The 8,306-nt window shown below is 41.6% G+C and overlaps 1 non-coding gene across 1 annotated transcript; it reads right to left on the minus strand.

The window, feature by feature from the left end:
* Positions 1-4,486: 4,486 nt before the first annotated feature.
* On the minus strand, positions 4,487-4,625 carry LOC119924547. Its single transcript, XR_005449255.1, has one exon. It is a non-coding gene; the product is annotated as a small nucleolar RNA SNORA7 (small nucleolar RNA).
* Positions 4,626-8,306: the final 3,681 nt, after the last annotated feature.

Genomic DNA, 8,306 nt, shown 5'->3' on the forward strand with positions numbered 1-8,306 from the left:
TGAATGAATGAATGAAAGGTGATCAGGTTGTCCCACAGGGGGCTCACAGTCTTAATCCCCATTTGACAGATGAGGTAACTGAGGCACAGAGAAGTTAAGTGACTTGCCCAAAGTCACACAGCTGACAATTGGCAGAGCCGGAATTTGAACCCATGACCTCTGACTCCAAAGCCTGGGCTCCTTCCACTGAGCCATGCTGCTTCCCTAGACTGTAAGCTCAACATGAGCCGGGAACATGTCTACCAACTCTGTTGTATTCTCCCAAGCATGTAGCATGCTCTGCACACAGTATGCTCTCAATACATACCACTGGGAAAAAAAGAAAAGCGTGTCCTCTGACTTCATTCATTCAATCATATTTATTGAGTACTTACTTTGGGAAAAAAAGAAAAGGATGTCCTCTGACTTCATTCATTCAATCATATTTATTGAGTACTTACTGTGTGCAGAGCCCTGTATTAAGCACTTGGAAAGTACAATTTGGCAACAGAGACAATTCCTACCCAACAATGGGCTCACAGTCTAGAGGTTGGGAGACAGACAACAAAACTAAACCAGGAGACAGGCATCAATAGCATAAAAATAGATAAATAGAATTATAGATATATACACATTATTAATTAAATAAATAGAATAATAAATATGTACAAATATACACAAGTGCTGTGGGGTGGGGAAGGGGGTAGAGCAGTGGGAGGGAGTAGGGGCAATCTGGAGGGGAGGAGGAGCAGAGGAAAAGGGAGGCTCAGTCTGGTAAGGCCTCCTGGAGGAGGTGAGCTCTCAGTGGGGCTTTGAAGTGGGGAAGAGAGTCAGTTTGGTGGATGAGAGGAGGTAGGGCATTCCAGGCCACAGGGAGGACGTGGGCCAGGGGTCGATGGTGAGACAGGCGAGAACAAGGCACAATGAGGAGGTTAGCGGTGGCAGAGGAGCGACGTGTGCAGGCCGGACTGTAGAAGGAGAGAAGGGAGGGGAGGTAGGAGGGATCAAGATGGTGGAGAGCTCTGAAGCCAATAGTGAGGAGTTTTTGCTTCATAAGCCAAACAGGACTTTCAGGCCCGTGCTCTTAGGCTATGGTGTCTCTCATTTGGCCACTCTGTTTCTTGTTGTATTGTTGTTTATACTGTCCCAAGTGCTTAGTACTGCGATCTGCACGCAGTAAGTACTCAATACCACAGATTTATTAAAGTCTCATAGTAAGGTAGTGGGGCAAAAGGAAATACATTGAATTCTGTGACTCTAAAGCAGCAATTTTTGAACACACTGTATTCCCCTATTCATTCACTCTTAGATGAACTGGGTAACACTGACAAAGAAATATGTCATCACTGATTGCACAAATGAATTTTGCAAAATTTTCCTAGCAGAAAGTGGGAAAAATGAAAGTGAGAACTCTCCTCTTTTTGAGAACTGGACTGCTGCTTATGTTGGATTGAAGGAAAATAGATCTGCAATAATTATAGTAACTGTCAAGTAGAACTAACTTTTCCTCAGATTTCTTTATTGGGCTATTGTGATATTGAACAGATTATAGAACAGAATCTCTCAACTTGAGAAATCCTGGATGAATTATATTGATACATTTTGTCTCCTATTAATACATGTATATATATATATATATATGGAGAGAGAGAGAGAGAGAGAGAGAGAGAGAGAGAGAGAGAGAGAGAGAGATGTATGGAGAGAAATATGACTGAATGAATAAATGAAGTCAGAGGACCTGCTTTTTTTTTTCCCCAGTGGTATATACTGGGAACAGAAGATCCAGAATTGGATTCAACTGTATTTTTTTCTTTACCTCCTTTGACCCTAGTTTTTCCAATGCTCCAGGTAGATTGTACTTCAATTCTTCATGGACTCTGTGTTCTTGGTCTGTGTTAAATACAAGCCAGAGGATGTAGAAAGCAATCTCATCACACACCTTAAAAGTACAAATGGCCTCTCAAAGATCCAGCTGTAAAGCTGGGCTTTGGATTTTCTCTTTTTTTGACTTTCCTCAGGGAATGTAAATCTTTTCCCTCCCATCTTCCTCCCACATCCGACATGTCATTCAATTCGACAGGACCCTCCCTCAGCAAGCACAAGCACTGACATTTCAACTCCAACTGGCTCATGAAGGCATGGTTTTGCCATCGTTTTATTGCCATTACTTATAGGATGCGAGATGAAATGAGGAAAATGAGAGAGGAACTGAACTGGTCCAATTTATCTCTGCTCTGCACACTACAGTGAAAGTAAGGTCCAATAAATAATTGGCTTTCAGGTTCAGTTTGTAACAGCCACCTGCTCCTAGATCTGCTAGATACAACAGAAAGGATCACTCATTCCCATCCTAAGGTTCCTTTTTTACCCAGAGAATAACTTTCTAGCAGTGAAACACTGTTTAACATGAATTCCCTCAAAATCAAGTTTTCTGGTGAGTCAAGAGCATCAGCTTAAAAGTAATTATAACAGTAATAGTTATTGTATTTATTAAGCACTATGAGTCAAGCACTCTTCAAAGAGCTGGGGTAGATATAAGACAATTAGATCAAACCTATTCCCTATTCCCTATGAGTGTCAGAGTCTATGAGAGAGGCAGATCAGAAATTGAATCCCCATTTTTACAGATAAAGGAGTTGACAAAGAAAAAATTAGTGATTTGCTCATTGCCACGCAGCAGACACCTAGTGATGCCAGGAAGACAGTTTTATAAACCTTTGCCACGTTAGGCTTATTAAATATATCGCTCTATTTTTGGCTAAGCTCTCATTTCAGGAACTGAGTGACCTTCATTTTTGTTTAGTCAATCACTCGATCATATTTATTGAGCACTTACTGTGTGCAGAGCACTGTATTAAGTGCCTGGGAGAGTACAGTATAACCAAGTTGGTAGAAACGTTCCCTTGGATGGCAACCATCACATAATTCCACCAAACAACCTGATGTTACTGACAAGGACAGGACCCAGATCAGTCAATCAATTATATTTACTGTGTGTAGAGCCCTGTGCTTAGCACTTGGGAGAGTACAATATAACAATATTATATAACAATATAGCAATATAACAATATATAACAATAATATAATAATAATATATAATATAATAATATAATAATAATATATAACAATAATTATATAACAATATAACAATATTAGAGAAGCAGCGTGGCTCAGTGGAAAGAGCACGGGCTTTGGAGTCAGAGGTCATGGGTTCAAATTCCGGTCCCGCCAATTATCAGCTGTGTGACTCTGGGCAAGTCACTTAACCTCTCTGTGCCTCAGTTACCACATCTGTAAAATGGGGATTAAGACTGTGAGCCCCCCCGTGGGACAACCTGATCACCTTGTAACCTCTCCAGCGCTTTGCACATAGTAAGCGCTTAATAAATGCCATTAAAAAATATATATATAGCAGAGTTGGTAGAAACATTCCATTCCCAGGATTGGATGGAACTACCGGTTTGACCCAGGGGTGACTGTGAGTCTGGCTTCTATGTTCAGAAAGACCATACAGCCTCAGTCAGTACTGCATTCCAGCTGAAAACTGGAAGTAAATGATCAAGGACAGCCCTACACGATGCAGTGCCATCATAAAGGGAATGGATCTCTTGGAGCTGACTCTACGTGTGTGGAGAGAGACAAGGAGGAAAGAGAAAAGTCAGTGCCAAGAGCTGAAACTGTTAAGCCCGACAACACACAAAGTAACAACCTTTTTGTGTGGCTAAAGAAGCCGGGGAAGTGGATTCCCTATTTACCTTTCCAATCGCACTTGCACTCATAGGTGAACATTACCACCAATACTTTGGGAAGAAGTGTGGCCTAGTGGGTACACCACAGGCCTGGGAGACAGAAGGGCCTGGATTCTAATCCCAGCTCTGCTACTTGTCTGCTGTGTGACCTTGGGCATGTTACTTCATTTTTCTGTGCCTGCTATCTCATCTGTAAAATGGGGATTAGGATTTGTAGCCCCATGTGGGACAGGAAGTGTGTCCAACCCAGTTTGCTTGTATCTACCCCAGGGTCTAGTGCAGTGCCTGTACAGAGTAATCGCTCAACAAATACCAAAATTGTTATTTCTCTGTGAACAGTAAGCATTTGATAAATGTCATTGATTGACTGCTGTCTTCTTTGACCATGTAAGCACTTAGTACAGTGCTCTGCACACAGTAAGTACTCAAATACAATTCAATGAATATTGCTTAATATTGCTTAATATTTAAGAATATGATAGTATATGTATTACCTAGTTGTATGCATATATGTAGATATGTAAATACTTAATCTTTACTTATGCCGTCAAGTCATTTCTGACCCATAGCGACATCACAGATTCATTTCTCCCAGAACACCCCACTCTCCATCTGCAATCGTTCTGGTAGTGGATCCATAGAGTTTTCTTGGTAAAAATAAAGAAGTGGTTTACCATTGCCTCCTTCCATGCAGTAAACTTGAGCCTCTGCCCTCAATTCTCTCGCATGCTGCTGCTGCCCAACCCAGGTGAGTATTGATTTGTAGCAGATTGCCTTCCACTCGCTAACCACTGCCCAAGCTAGGAATAGTATGGGTGTGCCTCTGCGTGAACTCTCCCTCCCATAACCAAGACTGGTGGAGTACTGGAAACTCTCCAGATGCAACCCTGAGAGGGGAAATACTTAATGGGGCTGTGGAAAACATTAGTTTGAAACCCTTTCTAGATCCCTTCTAGTTGAATAAATGTCTTTCTGTAACTGTTTTTCCTTTATTTAAGTGTTAACTCCTTAGACATCAGGACAGTCTGTACCTTTTACACTTAGTAAATTTTTGTTGCATTCTCAAAACAGTCATGTCTATTGTAACCTATTTATTCGATGATGAAAATGACTACGAGGACAACAAGCAAGATGTCTCAGCTGGTTGATGGGGAATTAGAAGTTAAAAACAAAGACTTTTAAATTGACAATGACCTAAACTGTGCCAATCCAACAGTTTACTTAGAGTGACCTCATGAGACAGGATTATACCACTGCCTGTTATCTTCAACACTTGGTCTTTAAAGAAGGTGTGAAAACTTCACAGCAATTTTATTTTTAACAAGCTGTTTTATCTTTAGCATTCTGTCTTAAGGAAGCAGGAAGAGACAGGAAGAAGGGAGCAGACTGCAGTGCTTCTTTAAAACTGGTTTCATTTCCAGCAACATGTCCAAAAGCTGACTCAGAGGGTCTGGAGCTGGATTTAGGGATATGACATGAGATGTGAGGATAAGGAACAAAAGAACATAAGGTCAAGGTCATTATTGGGTCAGGCCAAAGTGAAATCTAGCCCAGTGTTTTGTTTCTGACACTGGCAACAAGAGAAATAATGAAGCAGTGTGTCCTTGTGGAAAGAGCAGAAGACCTGGGTTCTAATCCCTTTTGGCTCTGTCATCTGACTTGGGAAAATCATTTAACTTCTTTGGCCTTGGTTTCCTCATTCGTAAAATTGGGATTGAATAAGCTGTTCTTCCTCCACCTGGAACTGTGAGCCTCATATGGGACAGACAGAGACTGTGTCCTGCCAGATGACCTGACCTTTACCCCAATCATTAATACCGTGCTTGGAACATAATAAACTATTATTATTATTATTGTCACTATTAATATAGCTATTACCAGCCTCCCCTACCTCCCTTTCAGGATTTAAATAGCTATGATGGCTTGGCTAAAAAAGCAAGATGGAAGGAAGGGGCTTATCCATTGCTCCCCTTGCAGAATCGGGGGTGCCACAGCCCTAGGGACTGAGTGGGCAAAGAAAGAATCAGGAAGGGCAGTGTGGTAGTTCCCTCCCAAGCCACCTCTCCATCTCCTGACCCTAAGGTTATGTTGGTCTCAGTTTGTGGGAAGGGAACATGTCCGCTAAACACTGTTGCGTTTTACTCTCCCAAGCACTTAGTACAGTGTTCTGTACACAGTAAGCACTCAATAAATACCATTGACTGGTTGAGATTGATGCTGAAGAAAGTACCAGCTCGTCCAAGCACAATTGCAAGGTTAAAAATTAAAAAAATGACCGGCCCTGGATGACAATGGGACATGGAAAGGGGAAGGATGGAGTTGGGGGGCATGATGGGTAGGGAATGGGACCCGATAAATAGGGAAATGATTTATAGGAAGGGGAAAGGGAAAGTTTGAAGGTGGGCAGTGATGCCAGAGAAGCCAAGGGGTAGAGAGAGGGCTGGGGAAGGGGCAGAGTTATATAGCTAATTAACAGGGGAGTCACAAGGTGGGATCCACACTTTCATTTTATCTCAGTTGAAGCCCTGTACACTGAAGGCAATCAATCAATCTCTGCACTAAGCACTTGGGAGAGACAATATAGCAGAGTTGGTAGACACCTTCTCTGCCCACAAAGAGCTTACAGTCTAGAGGGAGAGAGAGACATTCATAAAAATAAATAAATTAAATTATGTATATGTACATAAATGCTGGGGGCGGGAGGGCTGAAGCAGGGGTGAATAAAGGATGCAAATCCTAGTGCAAGGGTGATGTAGAAGGGAGTAGGAGAAGAGGAATTTGGGGCTTAGCCAGGGAAGACCTCTTGGAGAAGATGTGATTTTAATGAGGTTTTGAAGGTGGGAAGAGTGAACGTCTGTTGGATACGAAGAGGGAGGGAGTTCCAGGCTAGAGGAAGGACATGGGTAAGGGAACAGCAGTAAGCTAGAAGATACTGGGTTTCAATGAGTAGATTGCCATTACAGAAGTGATGAGGGATGGCTGGATTATAGTAGGAAATCAGGGAGGTAAGGTAGGAGGGAGCAAGGTGATCAAGTGCTTTAAAGTCTATGGTAAGGATTTTCTGCCTTGATGTGGAAGTGGATGGGCAACCACTGGAGGCTCTTGAGGAGTGGAGAAACATGAACTGAACAGTTTTGAAGAAAAATGATCTGGACAGCAGAATGAAGTATGGACTGAAGTGGGGAAATAGAGGAAGCAGGGAGGTCAGCATGGAGGCTGACATAGTAAACGAGGTAAAATAGGATAAATGTTTGGATTAACATGGTACCAGTTTGGATGGAGAGGGAAGGGTGGATTTCAATGATGTTGTGAAGATTGAATCAATGGGATTTGGTGTCAGATTGAATATATGGGTTGAATGAGAGAGATGAGAAAATGTTATTGCCAAGATTTTGGGCTTGAGGATGGTGGTGCCATGTACCGTGTTGAGAAAGTCACAGAGGACAGGATTTGGGTGAGAATATGAGGTGTTCTGATTTGAACATGTTAAGTTTGAGATGTCTATGAAACATCTAAGTGGAGATGTCCCATAGGCAGGATGATAGACAAGACTTCATAGAAGGAGAGCTGGAGATGTAGATTTGGTGATCATCTGCATAGAGATAGTAGTGAAGCAGTGGGAGAATAAGAAGGATGCAGAAATGAGTCTTGAGCGACTCCCCAGTTAAGGTGTGGAAGTCAGAGAAGGGGACCACCAAATAGACTGGGCATGTGCAGCTGGAGAGATAACCAGGAGAGCATAGTGTCATCTAGGCCATGGCTGGATAATATTTCCTGAAGAGGCCATTTGAAAGTGGCAGAGGCAGCTGAGAATTCGAGGAGGATAAGGATGGAGTACAGGTCATTGGTTTTGGCACTAAGGAGATCAGATTGGAGTAAACTGAGCCCTAAAGTGAGATTGGTAGGTGAAATAAGACCCAGTGTAATAAAATCACATTTAGAAACATCAAATGTGCTGTTCACATTAACTCAAAAGCCTGAAGTTCATTCATTCATTGTGTTTATTGAGCATTGTACTTAGCACTTGAGAGAGCACAATATAACAACAAAAAGAATCATTCCTGCCCACCAAGGGCTCACAGTCTAGTGGGTAAGACATACATTAATATAATAAATAAAAAACTAAATAAATACATTACTGATATATACAGATATATATGTATGTGCTGCGGGGATAGGAGGGAGGATGAATGAAGGAGCAAGTAAGAACAGCACAGAAGGGTGTGGGAGAAGAGGAGAGGAAGGCTTAGTCAGGGAAGATGAAGGCTGTGTATTTTGTCATTTCTGAAACCAAATGACTAAAACTGCATCAAGTATTCCATGAATGAGTATACCATGGTTTTTAATTCAAGTATTTTTCTTTTGGGGGGGATTATTATTATTGTTATTATTAGTAGTAATTATAATTACAACAATAATGATATTTGTTAATTGCTTACTGCTTGCCAAGCACTATATTAAGCACTGGAGTAGATACAAGATAATCAGGTTCGACATGGATCTTAGAGTCTAAGTAGGAGAGAGAAAAGATAAAGAATCCCCATTTTATAGACGAAGAAACTGAAACAGAGAGAAGTG

This window comes from Tachyglossus aculeatus, chromosome 2 (assembly GCF_015852505.1).
Source record: "Tachyglossus aculeatus isolate mTacAcu1 chromosome 2, mTacAcu1.pri, whole genome shotgun sequence".
Lineage (NCBI taxonomy): Eukaryota > Metazoa > Chordata > Mammalia > Monotremata > Tachyglossidae > Tachyglossus > Tachyglossus aculeatus.